Genomic DNA, 23,218 nt, shown 5'->3' with positions numbered 1-23,218 from the left:
ACAAACTAGAAATTACAACAAAAGGTTTTGTGTCAGAGACTTACCGAAACTGAATGAAGGCCAAAGAGTATGGATACATGACCTAGGATAGGATGGTACTGTAATCCACAGAGATGAGAAATACCAGAGAATGTGTGTGGTACACACAACTGAAGGAAATATGCATTGAAATAGGAGAAACATCTCCCTATTGCCCAGAAGCAACAGTCAATCATTAATTTGGAAGACCCAGATGAAGTGTAACAAGCCCAAAGCAAACAGAATACTACAATCCTTAGTAGAAATTAACCAAGTGTTACGACCAGGTGAGAAAGGTGTCTAGGGGTCTGTTACTGTCTTCACCTGGTCTTATTATAACAGGGTTTAATCTTAAACACATTGTGTTTTGAGCTCCCCACTTGTGAATCCTTGTTCACAGCTTTCTAATTATATGATAAAGAAACTAATTCACACAGGTTTTCTGAGGTTTAAAGAAGATGAAATTTTATTAAAACCTAAACTTAAACTCTAATATGGTTAACACCTATGGATATATGACACGCCCACACTAGCATGCCCATGTGATACACACATGCAAATAGGGACAGAAAAGCGGAGAGGAAAATATAGTGGAGGGGGGTTTGAGGGAATATCAGAAGAGTTTCTTGTTTACTGTGCTTCGAGCTTACTTGATTGAAGGTCGTCTTGCCGTTCATCAGGGCCCAGTGTTCTTCTTAAACCTTGTTCATATTGGAGACTTTGCTCTCTTTGAGGTTCACATGTTTTCACAAGATTCAGTTCTGTGGGAAAGAGATGGAGGCAGGCAGGACTGGAGAGGAGGTTCTGTCCCAACCGGGAGCACACGGCTTTCTGAGTTCAAATTCTGTTTTTCCAATTTAAAATTCCCTTGGTTGGCCAGCAGGTGGTCACATGACTGACTGGTTTGACCAGGCCTCTTCTGTATATTGGGGCAGGGACTGCTTCCACATTACTCCAACACTGTCTGTTACTATGCAAATGTCTTTCCAGTCAGGGGCTTGCAATTTTAAGTTTTACTGTTCATGTGGCGAAATAATGTGTGCCTCAGTCTTGGTAGGTGGAGGGCTTGCCTGACACCTCCACACCCAGGAGAATGAAATGTGATTTGAAGAAAAACAATGCATTTCATTACAGAGTTTGAGAGAATATAAGATACAGAAAGAAAAACCATGCATTTCTCTCATTGATTTCCATTCATTCACCAGTCTTAAAGCTTATTAAAAATGGTCTGTTCTGGGCGCCAGGGCTGCTTTAATTTTCTCTTTTTTTCTCAGGATGGTTAGTAGGGGGCGGGTGTATCCTGAACTCTGAGTCACACAAAGACTTTTGGCTTCAGGGGATGGGTGGTTCCCTTTTCCTATGACTGTGGGGGAGGAATCTTTGTTACTCTCCCCTTTGTTCTCTGGAACACTCCTACCTGCAGGTTTTTGTGCCGACTTAACTGCACTCTCCTGTGACACTTCGACTAGGTAAAGCATCACCCTCACGGTTTTACTGTCCCCTAGAGGTCTCTCTTTGTCTACGCAGGTTCCTGTAAATGCTGTAAGCAACTCTGGTGGGGTGCTTCTAGAGTCTGCATTTACATAGGAGGATGTGGGGTCTAATTTTTGACATTTTCTGGGGTTGGTTGACCGGACAGTAGGGGTTTTCATCCGGGATTCTTCCCAGACTTCCTTTAACCTGCCCCCTTGGTCATTTTTTCCCCTTCTCTTTCTAAACATTTGCCATTCGTGTGCCTGCCTGTCTCCTTTTGTGACTAGGAGTCTGTTACTGTCTTCACCTGGTCTTATTGTAACAGGGTTTAATCTTAAACACACTGTGTTTTAAGCTCCTCCATTTGTGAATCCTTGTTCACAGCTTTCCAATTATAAGACAAAGGAACCAATTCACACAGGCTTTCTGAGGTTTAAAGAAGAAAGATGAAATGTTATTAAAACTTAAACTTAGACTCTAATACAGTTAATGCCAAAGATATACAACGCGCCCACGCTAGCATGCACACATGATACATACATGCAAATAGGGACAGAAAAGAGAAGAGAAAAATATAGTAGAGGGGGGTTTGAGGCAATATCAGAAGACTTTCTTGTTTACTGTGCTCCGGGCTCACTTGAAATAATGTAGGTCATCTTGCTGTTCATCGGGGCCCAGTGTTCTTCTTAAACCTTGTTCATGTAGGAGACTTTTCTCTCTTTGAGGTTCACATGTTTTCACAAGATTCAGTTACATGGGAAAGAGATGGAGGCAGGCAGGACTGGAGAGGAGGTTCTGTTCCAACTGGGAGCACATGGCTTTCTGAGTTCAAATTCCGTTTTTCCAATTTAAAACTCCCCTGGTTGGCCAGCAGCTGGTTACGTGACCAACTGATTTGACCATGGGGCAGGGACTAGTGCCTCATTGTTCCAACACTGTCTGATACTATGCAAATGTCGTTCCAGTCAGGGGCTTGCAATTTTAAGTTTTACTGTTAAAGTGGCAAAATAATTTGTGCCTCAGTCGTGGAAGGTGAAGGGCTTGCCTGACACAAGTCAGTGATCGAGACTTACAAGGAAGACTACTGATTATTCCACTCAGACTAGAACAAGATCGGGGAATGTTGTGAAACCCCTGAAAAGGCTAAATTTGTGAAGTCAGAAACTTGGGGGGAGAAAGGGTAGTAGATTAAGTCAAGAATGTACATATTTTTAAGAAAATGTTGGATAAAGTCTGGGGTGAGATGTAGTATAAGGGACCTGAAAGGGTTAATGTTGGAAAGAGAGAGAGCAACACCACCACCCCCCCCCCCCCCACCCCGCTTCACTGTAGAAATGTTGAAGTAATAGTCATATGGTAATAGGCTTTGGAGAGGAGAGAGTAGCAGCATGAAGGCTGCTAGCTAAGGAGGCTTGAGGAGAGTGTAAATAGTAATGTATATATAATAAGGTTATTAGTTGACCTAATCAGGTCAATTTAGGGCAGCACAGTGGAACAGTGGTTAGCACCGCAGCCTCACAGCTCCAGGGACCCAGGTTCGATTCTGGGTACTGCCAGTGTGGAGTTTGCAAGTTCTCCCTGTGACTGCGTGGGTTTTCGCCGGGTGCTCCGGTTTCCTCCCACAGCCAAAGACTTGCAGGTGATAGGTAAATTGGCCGTTGTAAATTGCCCCTCGTGTAGGTAGGTGGTAGGGAATATGGGATTACTGTAGGGTTAGTATAAATGGGTGGTTGTTGGTCGGCACAGACTCAGTGGGTCGAAGGGCCTGTTTCAGTGCTGTATCTCTAAATAAATAAAAAAAATAATAATCTAGACTCCTAGACTCTATCCACAATGCCCGAGCTACACCACAGCAACATCTACAACAATATCCAACAATCCAGGAGTCAGACAGCTTTGGTGCTTCTCACTGACACTAAGCTGCACATCCCTGAAGCTAGGCTTTAAAGGTGGAGTTCAGTGAATTGAATCAGGTTTAACTTTGACTTTATTTGTTATTTTTTCAACTTGATGTGTATTGTGGCAAATGTCAGGCTGAATTCTGTGGCATCGGTGGGGCTCCCAGCGCCAGGCCGAAAGGCGGAGAGGTCACCTTCTCGTCCTTTTTGAGTCCCCTCCCGGAGTGCTCTTGCTTTGTTCTGGCACTTAAGTGGCCGGCACTGGGATCGCCATCCCTTTAAAGATGGGGATCCCGCCTCCAAGAGCTGCTGGCCAATCAGAGAGCTGACAGCTCAGCAGGATCAGCAGAGCCACTGGGAGTGGTGGCCACAGCCAATAGTGCAGAGGCCTCGGACCCAGGCCCAGCGTTGGAGACCCGAACCTCAGGCAAGTGAGGCGGGATTGCCAAGGGCAGTCCAGAAGGCCCTAGTGAGATGAGGTGGGAGGGTGTGCCTTAGATGCAGGGGGAATGGGTACCGGGGAAGTGGAGCTTTTTCCTATGGGTTTCCTCCATGGGCTACAGATTGCTTGCGGAGGAGTGACCCCCCCCCACCGACCAAACCTGCAGGGAGGGCTGCTTGTATTACTGGATGACCACCCTACGTGGCGGAAGCCCCCCTGCTGCTGGTTAAATCCCAGCAACAGTGGGAAGAGGCCCTTAAGTGGCCGTTAATAGGCCATTTAAGGGCCTCAATTGGCCTCTGGGTAGAAAGGCTGTCGTCGGCCAATCCCGCCCCTGATAAAATCGCTTGGCGATGGGGAGGCGACGGCCCCTCCGCACCCCCCCTCCGGTTGCAATTCTATGACCCTCCGCCTCTGATCTCATCTTTGAGGGGGACATAAAATCCAACCCATCATGTGTATAAATGTCACATGATCAAATCGCAAGGAATTCGTCAAGTTGAAGGCACTGGAAACTGCAAAGGCTATGGATCCTGACAACATCCCAACTGTAGTACTGAAGACTTATGCCTCAGAACTAGTCACGCCCCTAAACAAGCTGTTTCAGTACAGCTACAACCCTAAAATCTGTCTATAATGTAGAAAATTGCCCAGGTATGTCCTGTCCATAAAAAGCAGGACAAATCCAATCCATCCAATTACTGCCCCATCAGTCCACTCTAGATCATCAGCAAAGTGATGGAAGGTGTGGTTGACAGTGCTACAAGTTACACTTAAACAGCTAACCTGCTCACTGATGCTTAATTTGGGTTCTACCAAGGCCACTTGGCTCCTGAGCTTGTTACAGCCTGGGTCCAAACATGGACAAAAGAGCTGAACTCAAAAGTGAGGTGAGAGTGATTTCTCTTGACATCAAGGTAGCGTTTGACTGAATGTGGCACCAAGGAGCCCTATCCAAATTGAAGTAAATGGGAATCGAGGGAAAACCCTCCACTGGTTGGAGTCATACCAAGCACAAAGGAAGATGGTTGGAGACCAATCATCTCAGCCCTAGGATATTGCTGTAGATATTCTTCAGGGTAGTATCCTAGGCCCAAACATCTTTAGCTGCTTCATCAATGACCTTCCCTCCATCATTAGGTCAGAAGTGGGGATGTTGCTTATGATTGTACAATGTTTAGTACCATTCACAACCCCTCAGATACTGAAGCAGTCCCCGTCCATATGCAGCAAGAACTGGACAACATTCAGTCTTAGGCTGATAAGTGGCAAGTAACATTTGTGCCATACAAGTGCCAGGCAATGACCATCTCCAACAAGAGAGAATCTAACCATCTCCCCTTGACATTCAACGACATTACCATCTCTGAATCCCCCACTATCAACATGATAGTAAGTAACCTACCTCCTGTCTTCCCAAAGGCTGTCCACCATCTACAAGGCACAAGTCAGGAGTGTGATGGAATAATCTCCACTTGCTTGGATGGGTGCAGCTCCAACAACACTCAACCAGCTCAACACCATCCAAGACAAAACAGCTTGTTTGACTGGGATGTAATCCACCAATTAAACAATCACACTCTCCACCATTGATGCACAGTGGCAACAGTGTGTATCATATACAAGATGCACTGCAGCAACTCACCATGCCTCCTTCGCCTCCACCTATCAAATCTGCGACCTCTTCCACCCAGAAAGACTAGGGCAGCAGATGCATGGGAACATGGCTATCTGCAAGTTCCCCTCCAAGCCGCACAGAACCTGGCTTGGAAATATATCACTGTTCCTTCATTGTAGCTGGATTAAAATCCTGGAACTCCCTGCCTAACAGCACTGTGGGTGTACCTGCACCAGATGGACTGCAGCAGTTCAAGAAGACAGCTCACCACCAGCTTCTCAAGGGCAATTAGGGATGGACAACAAATGCTGGCCTTGCCAGCAATGCCCACATCCCGTGAAACAAAACAAAAAAGTTAAGGCCCCAATACAAGTGCACTTAGAAAGCCCTATGACAGAATGTACCTTAACTTCAAAAAGGCTTTTGATCAAGTTCAATATGCAGACCATTAATTCCACTCATTGGAAGATTCAGATAACCTCGGGAATGGTTAAGAAATTTGTTGAAAGGTAGGGAACAATGAATGCACATTACTGGAGTTCTATCAGAGTGGAGGGAAATCAGAGTACTGAAAGGGTTGCTTCATTGCTGTTCACATCAATCACCTGCATTCAGAAAATCAATGCAAACAGGTAAATTCTGGAAATGCTACCAAACTAGGAGGGCAGGGGAATCTGGAGATATAGCTCAGAATTTACAGAATGAGTTGAATAAAATTTGGAAGTAGAATGAGCAATGGGAAATTAAACTTATTACAGACAAGTGTAAAGTGTTACACATAGGAAGACAAAATAGATGGCATGCAAACGCCATGATAAAATAGGGTGATAAAACTAGACCTGCCAAGAATGAGGTGTATTTATTCCGTCATATGGAATATTAATTTTAAACTCTTACTGGAATGAAAACATGGCTGCACCTGAATTCTAAAAGGACAGTAGTTAGAAACATTTGCATTCTAAAAGACAGTTGCCTGGAGAAGACAATGGAACTGCTCCCTGATTCAATTAACCAACTAGATTTTGATTAGAAGACATTTAAGGTGTGAAAGTCAGCATTCCAACCCCCTATTGAGGATGTCTACTAAGATTGAAAGAATCCACAAATTCTCGCTGGACAGGTTGGTCCAAAAGAAGGAGCTAATCACATGGCTGCCCTGCTGGCCCAAGTTTGGCTTGAATTGTGACACAGGAAAAAAATCAGACTGCAACTGAACTTGAAGAGAGAGCATCTCTCCCTGCCTCCCTCGCCACCTCTCATGAAAAGAAGAGGCTGCAACTGGATTTCAAGAAGACAGCATCTCCCTGTCTCACTCTCTCCCTCTCATACAAAGATAGGGACCCATGTAAGGAAATAAGCCAAGACAGAAACCCATCGAAATAAGTTTGAAAGCAGGCACTGGGCCCCAATGAGATGGCAAGATTTAACTGCAACGAAAGACTTTCCATCGAACTCAAAAGACAATGAATGAAGTCCAGTTATTGCTTCAAACCTTTCCCCTTGATTCTTTCTCCTTTTTCTGTCTCTATAAGCATGTGTGTTTTTTGCATGTGCCAATTAGCATGATTGTGTCGCGTATTTCTAGTAGTTTTAACGAAATTAGAGTTTTAAGGTTAATAAACTTACACCTTTCTTGTTTAAATCTAAGAAAACCTATCTGGTTGATTTCTTTGCCATTACAATTAGAGAGCAGTGAACAAGGATTCACTGAGGGGAAGCTAAAAACACTGTGTTTTAAAAATCAAATCCTGTTACGGTCAAACCAGGAAAATGCTGAGAGGGAACCCCTAGACCCCTTTCTCACCTGGTCGTAACAGAAATTTGAGGGGTGGCATCTGGATTCAACCCACAGACAAATGAAAAATCGGAAGTTGGAAATCAAATTGATTGCAATCAAAAAAATATTTCAATACAGTTTTTCTTGAAGTTGTGTGTGCTAGAATACTAACATGTCTGCGACTGAAGCCAGTAACTCCACAAGCCAGAGTGAAGTAGTGAAGTAACTTAGGATAAGTTAAAAGCACTGTCCATGGAGGAGTTGAGAAAAATGGCTGAGCAGTGTGGGATCATTGTCCGTGCCAAGGCTAGAAAGTTTGAACTCCTAAGGCTAGTGTCCAACCACTTTTCCCTTGAATCTGGAGAAGCAGAAACAGGGTTAGAAATAGACTCCGACAGGGTATTGCTAGCAAAGATACAATTGGAACAAAGGAAACTTGAATTAGAAGGCAGGGAAAGAGAAAGAGAGAGAGGAGAGAGCAAAAGAAAGACAGGAGAGGGAGAAAGAACCTCCAGAAGGAACGTGAGGAAAGGGAACTGAGGCAACTTGAATTAACTAAGGGGCGACAGAATAACCCCAGTGAAAGCATGGTCAATAAGGAGGATCATAATTCAGGGCTGGTTATTGAATTGTTAAAATTTACCCAACTGATCCCAAAATTCAATGAGGGAGACATGGAAGCATTTTTTGTATCTTTTGTAAAACTTGCAAGAAGGCAGTTAAAGTGGCCAGCTGAGGCTTGGACTCTCCTGCTACAAAGCAAGCTAACTGGAAAAGCCCATGAGGTATTCCCTGTTGCCATAAGAGAGTTCATCAAATTATAAACTGACAAAAAATGCTATCCTGGGGCATATGAGCCAATACTGGAAGCCTACCGCCAGTAGTTTAGAACCCTCAAGAAGCAAGCTGATCAAACTTACTTGGAGTTTGAGAGAAGTAAGCATCTGGCTTTTGTCCAGTGGTTGAGGGAACCTAAAGTTCAGCTCAGCTATGAAAGCCTCAGAGAGGTAATTCTGCTGAAGGATTTTAAAAACTCTCTTCCTCTCTCCATCAACACACATAGAGAGGAACAGAAAGTTCACAGAGCGAGGCAAACCACCGTTCTGGCTGATGAGTTTGCCTTAATATACAAGTCAGTTCCCCAGAGGAAAACCTTTTCTAATCACCCCCACAAATCTGAAAAGGTCCAAGGGTGGGAAGGTGATAGAAGCCCAAGCAGTCCTGGGTGAGAAAGAAAAGCAGGAGACACAGGGGTCCCGCCTCCAGCCAAATAGGATAGTGCTGTAAGTAGGAGTGAGACCCGGAGACCTGTGTGCTTCCATTGTAACAAAGCAGGTCACCTAAGAGCTGACTGTTGGAAACTACGGGGAAAGCCAGTAGGGTTAATCAGGGCATACCCGCTTAGTGCAGGAGAAAGGATGCTGATGGAAAGCACAGCAGAACATGCTGTGGCTTTAACTGCAGCAATAGTAAAACCCAGAAAGCATACTGCTGTGAGTGCAGGAAACTTTAATAGGGTTCCTGAAGGTTATCAGGATTTTGTGACTGAAGGGAGAGTAACCCCTCGAGTGGGGCAAGCAAGCCCATAGTAATCCTCAGGGGCACAGGGGCCACTAGATCCCTTTTGCTGGAGAAAGGCCTGACTTTTCCCCCACAGAGTGCAGTAAATAACAGAATGGTGATAAATGGTATTGGAGGGCAGTGTACACCTGTACCTTGATGTCGGGTGTACTTGGAGTGCATCTAGTTTTGGGACCGATGACCGTAGGGATTGTCCCTAGTTTGCCTGTGGATGGGGTTGACCTGCTCCTAGGTAATGATCTGGCAGGGTCGAAGGTGGTAGCTTCCCCAGTAGTGAAAGAGAGACTGCAGGAGTTCAGAGAGACAGGGCAGTGGCAGGAGACAGTCCCCTGCAGTTTCCCTGAATGTGTAATGAATGGGGCCATGATCAAACCAGCTCCCCCAGAGGAGACCGAATTGGCCCTGCAGGCAGATGACAATGAGGTCTGTCTGTCTGAGACTTTCTTTGGAAAGTTATAAGACCCAGGGAATGAATTAAATGAATCTGCCCTAGCCGAGGCTCAGCGAGCCGACCCAGTATTGAGAGAGTTAGCACAGGCTGCCCAGTCTGAAAGTGAAGCAGAGGGAGTCCCTGATTGCTACTATTTAAATAATGAGGTACTGATGAGGGAATTAAGTTCTCCACACAGACCTGAGGGCAAAGATTGGACAGTGGTTCACCAGTTAGTGGTGCCACAGAGGTACCGGAGAGAAATATTAAGAATGGCCCATGAGATTACAGTGGCTATACATGTCGGTATACAAAAGACCAAGCCCGCATAAGACAGCAGTGTGACTGGCCAAAACTCCACAAAGATGTTGTGGAGTACTGTAGGAGTTGCAACATGTGCCAGGTTGAGGGGAAACCCCAACCTACAGTGAAATCTGCACTCTAAGTCCGGTATTGGCTTTTGGGAAATCCTCCAGCAGAGGGCTGGTGAATTGTAAGGGCTCCCTGCTGAGAACAAAAGGGGACAGGCAGGCACAGGACTGGCAAAAAGTTAGAGAGGAAAGGGGAAAGAAGGACAAAGAGGATTGATTAAAGAAGATCTGGGAGGATTCCCAAATGGAAACCCCTACTGTCCAGTCAGCCAACCCCGAAATGTTGGAAAAATTAGAACCCACATCCTCCTATGTAAATGCAGAAACTAGACGCACCCTACCAGAGTTGCGAATAACATTTACAGAAACCTGCAGAGACTAAGAAAGTCCTCAAGAGGGCAGAAAGCCCATGAGGGTGATGCCTCACCTAGTCTAAGTGCTGCAGGGGCGTGCAGTAGGATCTGAGCAAATACCTGCAAGCAGGAGCGTCCCAGAGGACAAAGGGAAGATTAGCAAAGAATCCACACCCACAGTCAGGAGAAAAGGGAACCAACCATCACCTAAGGTGAAAAGCCCTTGCATGACTCATCAAAGCACTGAAAGGGAGTTCAGAATGGATCCACCCACGACTGGCTCTCATGAGCAGAATTCTAACCAAGCGCTAATTAAATCTAACCTACCCCCTGCAGACCTCAACAGGAACAAAGACACCCTAGACAGTCATGGAAATGTGCAAACTGAAAAACTTCCCCAAAAATCACATGTTTACTGGGATGCCAAAAGGGGCAGTTTAAAGCACTACTGCTACAAAGGAAAGACAGGCTGTAACAATTATTAGGAGTTCTGAATGAATGAGAATGAATGAGAGAGATGCATGTGTGTTTTACAGTATTTACTCTTCTCTCTCGTCTTTTTTAACGAAATGCTCTTCTAAAATCACATTTCATTCCACTAGATGTGGAGGTGTGGTGCAAACCACATCGGCCAAGATTGAGGCATATTAATTCCGTCATATGGAACATTAATTTTAAACTCTTACTGGAATGAAAACATGGCTGCAGCTGAATTCTAAAAGGACAGTAGCTGAAAACATTTGCATTCTAAGAGACAGTTGCCTAGAGAAAACAATGCAACTGCTCCCTGATACAATTAACCAAATAGATTTTGATCAAAAGACATTGAAGGTGTGAAAGTCAGCATTCCAGCCCCGACTGAGGATGTCTACTAAGATTGAAAGAATCCACAAAACCTCGCTGGACAGGTTGGTCCAAAAAAAGGAGCTAATCACATGACTGTCCTACTGGCTCAGGTTTGGTTTGAATTGTGACACAGGAACATATCAGATTGCAACTGAACTTGAAGAGAGAGCATCTCTCCCTGTCTCTGTCTCTCTCACGAAAAGAAGAGACTGCAACTGGATTTCAAGAAGACAGCATCTCCCTTTCCCACTCTCTCCCTCTCATACAAAGATAGGGACCCACAGAAGAAAATAAGCCAAGGCAGAAACCCATCAAAACAAGTTTGAAAGCATGCAGTGGGCCCTAATGAGATAGCAAGATTTAAATGCAACCAAAAAGTTTTAAGGTTAATAAATTTACACCTTTCTTGTTTAAATCTAAGAAAACCTATCTGGTTAATTTCTTTGCCATTACAATTGGAGAGCAGTGAACAAGGATTCACTGAGGGGAAGCTAAAAACACGCTGTTTTAAAAATTAAACCCTGTTATGGTCAAACAAGGAAAAGGCTGAGAGGGAATCCCTAGACCCCTTTCTCACCTGGTCGTAACAATACATAAGCATGGAGTTGGAAAAGACTTAGGAGTCTTAGTAGACTTGACATTAAATATGTCCAACCAATGCTGAGCAGCAATCAAGATGCCTCCCCAATCCAGTGCATCAGACAACTGTAACCAGGCTCCCACATCATCACAGAGCATGGTGATTTTGTAGAAGCTTCAATATTATTTGATGCAGTTTTGTTTTACTGTTGACTGTTGCTACCTGAGTTATTTTGTTCAATGTTGCTTTGTAATGGTTAATCAATTAGAATAATGATTCTGCCTTTTATATATTTAATGAAACAAATATTTCCAGTACCTGCACTTTCTTGGGTAGATATTCAATTTGGGCAGAAGCTTAAAATGGGCAGTATCGCATAGACTGTCCATTAAACACCCCGATCCACTTGATATTCAATGACTTCAATGAAGCTGAATCTAGGACAGCCATGTAGTACACAGCCAATGCCATACCACCCATTGTGCATCGCAGCCCAAGATGAACTTCAACCATTCTGTATCTCCATCAATAACATCGGTGACTTTTTGAGCACAATAATGCACTTCAATTCTATTGTAACCTTAACTGTTTATTAGGCTCCGAATGAATGACTAACCCAATCTTTTTGACAAAATCTGATCATGGTACTCCACAAATTTCTGTTCTGAACTTTGTTCAGGAAAAGTAAATTAAAAAGAAAAAAAAACATATTAGTGTGTAGCACACATCTAGACCAGTAGGTTTTTGTTCATTTTATTTACTATGATTGGAATATGATACAAGGAATCATGATTGCTACCAATTTAATTCAAGTGAGTTTCTAATAGTTCTGAGGTACAAATAACATTACTGAAAAAAATCATTATGTTGCTACATAATAAAAGAGTATTAGACTGCTGCCAATTACAGTGTGCCAGTGATATTTAATCTGGACTTTGTAAGATATAAAAGAGAATTTGAATTTTAACAGCTGAAATATTCAGCAGTTCCAGGCATCAGCCATTGATTAAATCAAGAATACAGGACGCTAACTGCAAATTACAAAACAATAGTTCAGTGGAGGGGTTCAGGTGAGGTTTCAGCAGTTTTATGTTCCTCTCAATTTTATCATTATGTATAATTCACTGAAAGGTATCCAGTAGTACTAATGCAGTATTGTGAAGCTTCTTGAATAATTCATTTTCTTATATTTGTGGCACATAACAGAACTTGCAATGTTCATATTGCAATATTGGGTCATGTAATTATCCTTCCCCACCCATCTCTGTCATGAATTCAGATGACAAAATATTAACAGAGATGCTTGCATTCAGCTTTTTCATGCAGGAAATGTGGCACAGTCATGCCATTGCTATTTTTGAATGAAGCAATCTTCAACTGGGCAGGCACTTACACCTGGACCAGATTTCAATCTGATGTTCTGTACCAAGGCCACAATTATCATTAGTTCTCCTCCAATGCTCCCCTGGTTGGCCTCCCATATTCCAATTTCTGTAGCTCATCCAAAGCTCCTCTGCCAGTATCTTACCCCAAAAGAGACTCTGTTCCTCCATCACCTCTGTCCTCACTGACCTACATTAGCACCCGGTCTCCCAAATCATCAAATTTCAAATTCTCATCCTTCTATTTAAATCCCTCCATGCTTCACCCCTCCTGATCTTTGTAACTTCTTTGAGCCTTCCAAATACTGCACCCAAATTCTCCATTCCCCTGATGCTGGCCTTTTCTGCATCCCTCCTTTCCTTCACTGCGCCATTGGCAGCTATGCTTTCAGCCACCCAAGCCACGTGCTCTGAAATTCCCTCTCTGCCTCTCCACAACCCTCTCCTCCTTTGTGGATACAGCACAGATTCATAATGATACCAGGGCTTATGAAGCCAGGTTACATTAATGTGGCTTGTAGTTCATTGAGTTTAGAAGGTTGAAGGTGATATTCAAGTATTTAAAATGATTAAAGCATTGAACAGAGTCGATACAGAGAAACTATTCCATCTGGTGAGGATGTCCAGAGCTAGAGAACACAATCAAAAATTAGAACTAGGCCATTTTTAAGTGAAAACAGGAAGCACATTTTTACATAAAGGGTAGCAGAAATCTGGAACTCTCTCCCCTGAAGGCTGTAAATGCTGGGTCAATTGAAATGTTTAAGATTGAAATCAATAGATTTTTGTTAGGCAAGGGTCTTAACAGATATCGGGTTGTAGTGGGTAAATGTAGTTGAGATATGAACAACCATGATCTAACTAAATGCCAGAACAGGCTCAAAATGATAAATAACCCACTCCTGTTCTTATATTCCTTTAAAACTCTCCTTAGAGCCCAACTCTTTGATTAAGCCTTTGCTCATCCCTCCCTAATGTTTCCCTACTTAGCTCGATGTCCATTGTGTGAAGTGCCTTGTGACATTTTTCTACTTTAAAAATACTATAAGCATGCACATTGTTGTTGGTGTTCAATGATTGTACTTACAGTAATGTAAGAAGGCCTGTAAAGACAAGCAGCGCAAAAAGTTCACTGGGTGGGCCTGTAGTGTGCAGGACCACCAGTGCTGACTGTACGTTTGATGTTGGCAAAGCTGAACTGCCAGTGGCAAGTGAAAATAAAAATCTCCTGATGTGTCACTTTATGTTACTGGAAACAATAATGCCATCTCATTTATATTAAAAAGTTGCTACTAGAGGTAATCTGACTACAGTGGCAATGCTGTAATATAAATGCAGCGTAAGAGTTTAGAGCCAGTCTTTTCAAGAAGCTGTTATTAAAACTGCAAAATATCTTTCCCTTGTCAGCTGGCAGCCCCATAACACCTCTTAAATAGGGCAGAATGTCACATCTTATGGACTATTACATTATTTGACCTCCCTTTTTTTGACCTGTGCCTTTTCTTTTTGTCTTGCCTGTAAAATACTATGTGCTGATGCTCTGTTCTGATAATTATTGTTTGTAAAGGGATATTAACCATGTTTTATAACACCTGAAGCCTTATGTGGGAGCCTTGTAAACATTCATAAATGCTCAGCGCAAGAAAATAAATTTAAATATCTCTAATCTGAAAATAAAGTATTTCTTTAACAATTCATGTAGAGGAGTTATTGTTTACATTTTCAAGTTTTCAACCAATATTGGCATCCATAAAAATGGATTTGCGTGCTATGAAATAACAGATAATATTCCCACAGAAATCTTTTTTAAACAGTGTTTCTTATCATTTATACACAAGATCTCACAAAAGTCTTCAGAAAAGTGTTGGTTACAGACCGAAGTGTACTGAGCAATGAAAAAGAAAAAAGACTTGCATTTATATAGTGCTTTTTGTGACCACTAGACGTTTCAAAGCATTTTACAGCCAATGAAGTACTTCTGAAGTCTAGTAACTGTTGTCAATGTGGGAAACGCAGCAGCCAGATTGCACATAGCAAGCTTCTACAAACAGCAATGTGATAATGACCAGATAATTTTTGTTTGATGTTGATTGAGGGAAAAGATATTGGCCAGGACAGCAGGGATAACTCCGCTGCTCTTTTGAATGGTGCCATGGGATCTTTTATGTCCATCTGAGAGGGCAGATGGGGCCTTGGTTTAATGTCTCATCCAAAAGATGTTTATACATGTGCCATAAAGAGGAGTGTTTGTCCTTGAACTCACATTATGTTTTATATAAAAAGCACATCAATGAGGGAGTCTTCATGCTTTTCAAACACAACATATTCTTCAAGATTAATGACAATCATAAATAAATCTATTAGAATGTATTTAATTTAATTCTCACTCTATTGCAACTCCTAACAATTATTTGGTTAGTTGCATATTAGCTCAGGACAAGTAACAGATACAGGTTGCGTTAACTGCAGCAAGACAATGGAGCAGAAATTGGGCTTTGGGAACTATGAAGATCCTTAGAGTTCCAAAATGGCATTTGTGCACACTTGGGGGCAGCGGGCGTAGAAATGGGCGCCATTCCTGAATGCAACGTGGACAGCCGTCCCACCGTGATAATGGGGTGGGTGGCTGTTTTACATACTGGAGGTGATGGCTAACGCCGCCCCCCACCACCCAATCATACAGCCGGGGCGGGAGGCGAGACGTTCAACACATCAAATGAACCCGTAGCAGGTGCTGGTGCCAGATTTAAAGGCCTGCCAGCGCGGCATTCACTCCTGCCTTTTGAGAATGACTGCCTTCCACAGTGTCGCTTGCTGACCCCTCCAACTGCCCCTGGTGCCTCAGGACCCCTTCAGCTGTCCCTGGTGCCTCAGGAACCCTCCAGGTGCCATTGGTGCCGCAGGACCCTGGCATCAGACTGATAGGCAAGGAAGCTGAAACGGAGACTGCATCGACCATGGCAGAAGGAAGACACCGGGAGGCCCCATGGTTTAGCGATGCCTCCCTGGAGATTCTCCTCCAGACTGCAAGGGGAAGGTGGAAGGTCATCCCGCCTGACCAAGCAAGCCTGGACGGAGATCGGTGAGGAAGTCAGCAGCTGTGGGGCCACCCCTGGACATGGGCCCAGTGCAGGAAGCAAGTGAACACCCTCATTTGTTCCACCAAGGTGAGTGCTCCATACCTCTCTCCTTTTCAGGGTCTGTATCAGGCTTCGCAGTAGGAAGCGGGATATGGGGAGGGATGCACCACAAAAGCCCTGGCAAAAAGGGTCAAGCATCACCTCCTCCTGACATTACATCAAAGACACAAAAGACAGTACCTGTATTCCATTTATTGCCAACTTTACTTCACCCACCCCCCCAACTCTTTCTTCCCCTTTGTATCTATTTATGTGTATGTGTGTCTCTCGTATACATGCAAGTGTGGTTGCGTCGCATATTTTAGTAATTTTAACCAGGTTAGAGTGATAAGGCTAATAAACATACATCTTTATTGTTTAAGAAAACCTGCCTGATTGGTTCATTTGCAATTACAATTGGAGTGTAGTGAGCAAGGGCGCACTGAGGTGATAAGCTAAAGGTCACTATCTTTTAAAAGATAAACCCTGTTACGGCCAAACCAGGAAAGGGGCAAGAGGGGAGTCTGAGACCCCTTCCTCACCCAGTCGTAACACCTCCCCTAACCCATGCAAAACCCTAGAAGAGCCCTCTAGACCACAATCCACACCCAAGACCCCAATCCCCCTTGCATAGCCACCAAAACGCTGATCCCCCTTGCACAACCCCCTAGACCCCGATCCCCCTTACACAGCCCCCAAAACCCTGATCCCCCTTGCACAGCCCCCAAAACCCTGATTCCGTTGCACAGCCCCCAAAACACCGATCCCCTTTGCACAGCCCTCTAGTCCCCGATCCCCCTTACACAGCCCCCAAAACCCTGATCCCCCTTGCACAGCCCCCAAAACACTGATCCCCCTTGCACAGCCCCCAAAACACTGATCCCCCTTGCACAGCCCCCAAAACACCAACTCCCCCCCACTCGCACAGCCTCCTAGTTCCCGATCCCCCTTGCACATACCCCAAGACCCTTATCCCCCTAGCTGAAACCCCAAGACCCCGATCTCCCTTGCACAGTCCCCAAAACCCCGATCTCCCTTACACAGCCCCCAAAACCCCGATCCCCCTTGCTCAACCCCCAAAACCCCAATCCCCCTTGCGCATACCCCAAGACCCTTGTCCCCCTAGCAGAAAGCCCGAGACCCCGATCTCCCTTGCACAGCCCCCTAGTCCCCAATCCCCCTTGCACAGCCCGCAAAACCACGAACCCCCTTGCACAACCCCCTAGTCCCCAATTTCCCTTGTACAACCCCCTAGTCTCAAATCCCCCTTGCACAACCCCCAAAACCCCAATCCCCCTTGCACATACCCCAAGACCCCAATTCCCCTAGCAGAGACCCCGAGACCCCGATCCCCCTTGCACAGCCCCCAAAACCTCGATCCCCCTTGCACAGCCCACTTGCAGAGCACACAGCGACACTGTCCTACAGTGATCTGCTAATCCCCCTCTTCATCTATGCAACAATGCCTAGCTCCACCTCCCCGTTGAGGCAGTGAAGTCTCTCACCTTGGTGCCACCAAGTTTTACGGCTGTAAAACTGAAGGCACTTGAGTGCCGTCTGCCGTCCATTAAATCAAGAGCCAACCATTAAATCCCAAATAATGATATGTAAATGCATTATAAACAACCTCTCAGCAATTTAAAATAGCTTCCCATCACGTAGGGACGGCATTGTCGCCTTGGTGTTTTCCCACCGCTAACAAAATCCAGAACCGACGTCACAATGCCGGATTTCTGGGTGGACAGTTCCGACGAAAATTCTCCGTCTCCCTGCGTCACCATACCTGCATTAAACGGTCACATTAAATTCCGCCCTAGTGGGGCAAATCACACTGAATATTGGTGCAGGCATTAGCAGTGCACAGTGAACATCTGGCAAAGCAGAGCAGAGCAGGCAGATCATAACATCTTTGACACCAGTGGTGCCATAACCTCACACAGCTGAAATCACGTTCAGCAGCAAGAAGGACTGCCCCGTCAGGGCTATTTAAAGGGATCATCAACTGCTTACAGGTTATTTGCTGGTTGGTTTCTTCTGGATCTTACTATGATTTTGCCAGTATATGATGCTCTCTATAGTTGCTTCAAGTTGCAAAAGTTTACAATGAGTGGTGTGGCAGATGCTGAAGGACATTTTGCTGACTTCAAGGTTTCTACAAAAAACAGTTGCTCCCAGACATTGGTACACTCATATCCATTCCTGTTAAATACATCATTACTTGGAGAATCAACAGAGACCACACAGAGCAAGACAAGCTGCTAGATGAGGAGGAGGATGGGGAGAAGAGCTCTCAGCAGGAGGCCATATCTACCCAGAATGTTCAGGGAGCAATTCTCCTTCCTGAACCTCAGTGAGGAACAATGAATGATACATCTGCGCTTCGGTAAGGACATCCTCACTGAAATCTGCCAGCTGCTGGAGCTACAACTGCAATCTCAGCGCAGGGTAGGGAACCACATCGCCAATAGGGCAGCACAGTGGCGCAGTGGTTAGCACCGCAGCCTCACAGCTCCAGGGACCCGGGTTCAATTCTGGGTACTGCCTGTGTGGAGTTTGCAAGTTCTCCCTGTGTCTGCGTGGGTTTTCTCCGGGTGCTCCGGTTTCCTCCCACAAGCCAAAAGACTTGCAGGTTGGTAGGTAAATTGGCCATTATAAATTGCCCCTAGTATAGGTAGGTGGTAGGGAAATATAGGGACAGGTGGGGATGTGGTAGGAATATGGGATTAGTGTAGGATTAGTATAAATGGGTGGTTGATGGTCGGCACAGACTCGGTGGGCCGTAGGGCCTGTTTCAGTGCTGTATCTTTAAAAAAGGTGACCTAGGCAATGAACCTCTATGCATTTAGCTCCTTCCAGGCTGGAGCTGGCGATATTAGCAACATCCTGCTGTTTGCCATCCACTGTTGCATAAGGGAGGTCACGGAGGCTCTCTATTCAAAGAGATCTGAATGCATTTCATTCTCTCTTGCCAGACAAGAAGGCAGAGCAAGCAGAATAGCATAGCACAGCACCCCATGGTGCAGGGTGCCATTGAATGCACGCACATGACTCTGCAGATGCAGCATGTCAACTCTGCCCTATACTGGAACAGAAAGGAATTCCACTTCCTCAAGATCCAGCTGGTGTGTGACCATAGGCAGTGAATCATGCAGGTTAATTCCCAGTATCCAGGCAGCAGTCATAATGCTTTCATTCTGTGGCAGGCTGCTGTCATAGCTGCAATTGACCCACCACAGCAAACCAAAGACTGGCTACTGGGAGACAAGGTCTGTCCACTGACAGCATGGCTGATGACTCTGGTGCACAACCCATTCACACATGCGCAGCGTGCATTCAATAACTACCATGCTGCCACACAAAATGTGAAGCAACAGACCACTGGTTTGTTGAAACAACACTTCCACTGCCTGGACTGCTCTAGAGGAGCATAAACTTGCCATCACAAAGGGACAGCCCTTTCCACCAGCTATATGGCGAGCAGTTGAGGAGCAGGATCAGAAGGAAGAGGAGGAAGCGGAAGGAAGGCGACAAACTAAATAGCCCCTTTCTGCCCAGACTGTTGGAGAAGAACTCATCCGAGTGCAATAACAGAAATGGCAAGCTCTATTCCTCATTCACCAACAGTCCCACAATTACCTTTCCTCTGTCACTGACCATCACAGCATCTGCTTGGCACAATGCAAAAATAAAAGCCAGCACAAAATAAACATTCCAATCCAAATTTATGAATGATATCATTCCATATACATTCCAACTAATCCCCCCTTGTGCATTCCCTTAGTGCCTGTCTTTCACCTGCCTTTTACTGTCCTAGTGCTCTTATGTAAAACTGCACCAGTGGTTGCAGCACAGCTGGTGGAAGGCTGCCAATGTTCAGAGGAGTTGACTGCAGATAGCCTTGGTGGATGACCTTGAGCAGCACTGGGCTTAGAGGGGCCGGCTGCAGATTGCACCATCTCGGCATGGATGGCAGCTGTCTGGGCTGGCTAGGTGACAGGCAACAGCAAAGGCATTGGCAGAGTGGCAGGAATGGGCGAACAAATACTATCTTCGTGAGAGAAGACAGTCAGTTCACGATCCATGGAGCCATTGCCACTCCCCCAGGGTGGCACATCAGCAATCCTGGTAATATGTCGGACATATTGCTGTGACACCCTGCAGGCCCCTTTTCACACTATAATCCACAGCCATGATGGCAGCAGTCTGTCATTGAATGGCAGCAGTCTGGCATTGAATGGCTGCTACTTGCATTGCAATGGAAGCTGCGACATCAGCCATCAGATGCTGTATCATGGTTGGGACTGATTTGGCCACCACTAACATGCTGCAAAGGCAGGGCTCCAAACTCCACACAAAGCTCTGTGCAAAGTTGGTGCTGAATTCCTCCATGCTCCTTGATATTGACTGCAGGCTTTCTGCCAGGCTTCCCAACACCAAGCATTCTGTTATGCATACCCATCTTCTGTAGGCTGCCCTAACAAAGCTCTCAATTGAGCCCTCTGCCATGGAGCCCATGTGTAACCTTGCCCTCTGCTGAGCTGGCGCCTATGCTATTCTTGCCCTCTACCCTGGCTACAGCCCATTAACACCGGATGTCTCACCATCTGCAGATCCTGCCTGTAATTTGGTGGGTCTCCTTCCTCTTTGTGGATACAGGACATCTCTGTTCCGTTCCACCTCCGATGCAGTGCCTGAAAACCTTGCAGCCTGCACTCTTTGCTGTTGTGCCACTCTTCACTCTTTTGCAAGGTTAGATTCTCTTCAATCATGACTCCCAGCACCTGAAGACATGAGCGGCGGTGGCTGGCGGACCTGGGAGGAAGCTGATCTGGAGCGGGAGCTGTAAAAGAGAGAGCGGGGTCCGAGACCCTCACTTACCTGAAGACAGGAGTGGCAGCGTCTGGAGGACCTGCTCTCTCTCTCGGCGTGCGCTGAGACTCCAAAAAAAAAAGCTTACAGTGACATCACAGGAAATCTGCAAGGTGATTGGTTGGGTGAATAGCAGCTGTTAATGCATTTAAATAGCTTAAAAAAAGGGACGTTTTTTGTTGAAAAAATAATCCTCCAGTGATAAGGTGAGTACGACTAAAGTGTTTTTTTTAAATTCAGTGTTAAGAACTTTAGATTGTAGTGGGTAGAACAAGGCCCCTAGTGTAATTAGTATTTTTTAATTAAGGGAGTGACTAATTAATCTAAGGGTAAGTCATGACAGGAGAGCTCAGCCCCGTGATATGTTCCTCCTGCACTATGTGGGAAATCAGGGATGCTTCCAATGTCCCTGACGACCATGTGTGCAGGAAGTGTATCCATCTGCAGCTACTGGCTACCCGCATTACGGAGCTGGAGCTGAGGGTGGATTCACTGTGGAGCATCCGCGATGCTGAGAACATGGTGGATAGCACGTTTAGTGAGGTGGTCACACTGCAGGCAATGACTGCACAGGCAGAAAAGGGATGGGTGACCACCAGGCGGAGTAGTAGGCGCAGGCAGGTAGTGCAGGAGTCCCCTATGGCCATCCCCCTCTCAAACAGATATACTACTTTGCATACTGTTGGGGGGGGGGGGGGCGGATGACCTCCCAGGGGAAAGCAGCAACAGCCAAGTTTGTGGCACCACGGAGGGCTCTGCTGCACAGCAGGGGAGGAAAAGGGGTGCAAGAGCTATAGTGATGTGGGATTCTATCTTAAGGGGTATAGATAGGCGTTTCTGTGGCCGCAAACGAGACTCCAGGATGGTATGTTGCCTCCCTGGTGCAAGGGTTAAGGATGTCACGGAGCGGCTGCAGGACATTCTGAAGGGGGAGGGTGAGCAGTCAGAGGTCGTGATACGCATTGATACCAACAACATAGGTAGAAAGAGGGATGAGGTCCTGCAACAAGAATTTAGGGAGCTAGGTAGCAGATTAAAAAGCAGGACCTCAAAGGTTGTCATCTCTGGATTAATCTGAGTATAGGAATAGGAGGATATAGCAGATGAATGTGTGGCTGAGAAGATGGCGCAGGAGGGAGGGCTTTAGGTTACTGGATTACTGGGCCTGTTTCTGGCAAAGGTGGGACCTGTACAAGTTGGATGGGTTGCACCTGAACCAGAACAAAACCAACATCCTTGCTGGGAGGTTTGCTAGTGCTGTTGGGGGGGTGTTTAAACTAATTTGGCAGGGGGATGGCATTCAGAATGGAGATACTGTAGGGGGTGAGGTACAGCCAAATATAGAGGAGAAAATGAGTCAGTCTGGAAGGTAGAGCAAATATAGACCTGTTAAGGCACAAGTGAAAAATGCAAGTCTGGACTGCATTTACTTTAATGCAAGGACTCTTACTAATAAGGTAGATGAATTGAGGGCATTGATTAGCACATGGGATTATGATATTATTGCTATCACAGAGACATGGCTGAGGGAGGGGCGGGACTGGCAACTCAATATTCCAGGGTATAGAATCTTCAGGCGTGATAGGGGAGGGGATAAAAGAGGAGGTGGCATTGCACTGTTGATCAAGGAGTCAATTACTGCAGTAAGGAGGGACGATATCTTCGAAGGTTCCTCAAATGAGGCCATATGGGCAGAACTTAAAAACAAAAAGGGGGCAATCACTTGGCTGGGCATGTACTACAGGCCTCCAAACAGTAAGGGAGAGATAGAGGAACAGATATGTAGGCAAATCTCAGAGAGGTGTAAAAATAATAGGGTAATAGTAGTAGGGGATTTCAACTCACCTAGTATCAACTGGGATAGTCTTGGTGCAAAAGGCTTAAAGGGGGTGGATTTCTTAAAATGCATACAAGAGAGCTTTTGAGCCAGTACGGAGAAAGTCCTACAAGAGAAGGGGCAGTACTGGACCTAATCCTAGGGAATGAAGCTGGACAAGTGGTAGAAGTATCAGTGGGGGACCATTTCGGGGATAGTGACCATAACTCTGTAAGATTTAAGATTGTTATGGAAAAGGACAAAGACGGCCCAGAAATTAAGGTACTGAATTAGGGGAAGGCCGATTTCAAGATGATAAAACAGGATCTGGCCAAAGTGGACTGGGAGCAGCGACTTGTAGGAAAGTCAACATCAGGCCAGTGGGAGTCAGTGAAAGAGGAAATAGTGAGAGTTCAGAGCCAACGTGTACGCTTTAAGGTGAAGGTTAGGACCATCAAGTCCAGGGAACCCTGGATGTCAAGGGATATAGAGTATTGGATCAGGATAAAAAGGAGGCTTATGGCAGATTCAGAGCGCTGAAAACAGAGGAGGCATTAGAGGAGTACAGAAAGTATAGGGGGGGTACTTAAAAAAGTAATTAGGAAAGCGAAGAGGGGACATGAAAAAACATTGACTGGCAAGGTA

The sequence above is a fragment of the Heterodontus francisci genome, chromosome 16, assembly GCF_036365525.1.
Source record: "Heterodontus francisci isolate sHetFra1 chromosome 16, sHetFra1.hap1, whole genome shotgun sequence".
Lineage (NCBI taxonomy): Eukaryota > Metazoa > Chordata > Chondrichthyes > Heterodontiformes > Heterodontidae > Heterodontus > Heterodontus francisci.
This window is presented reverse-complemented; position numbering follows the sequence as displayed.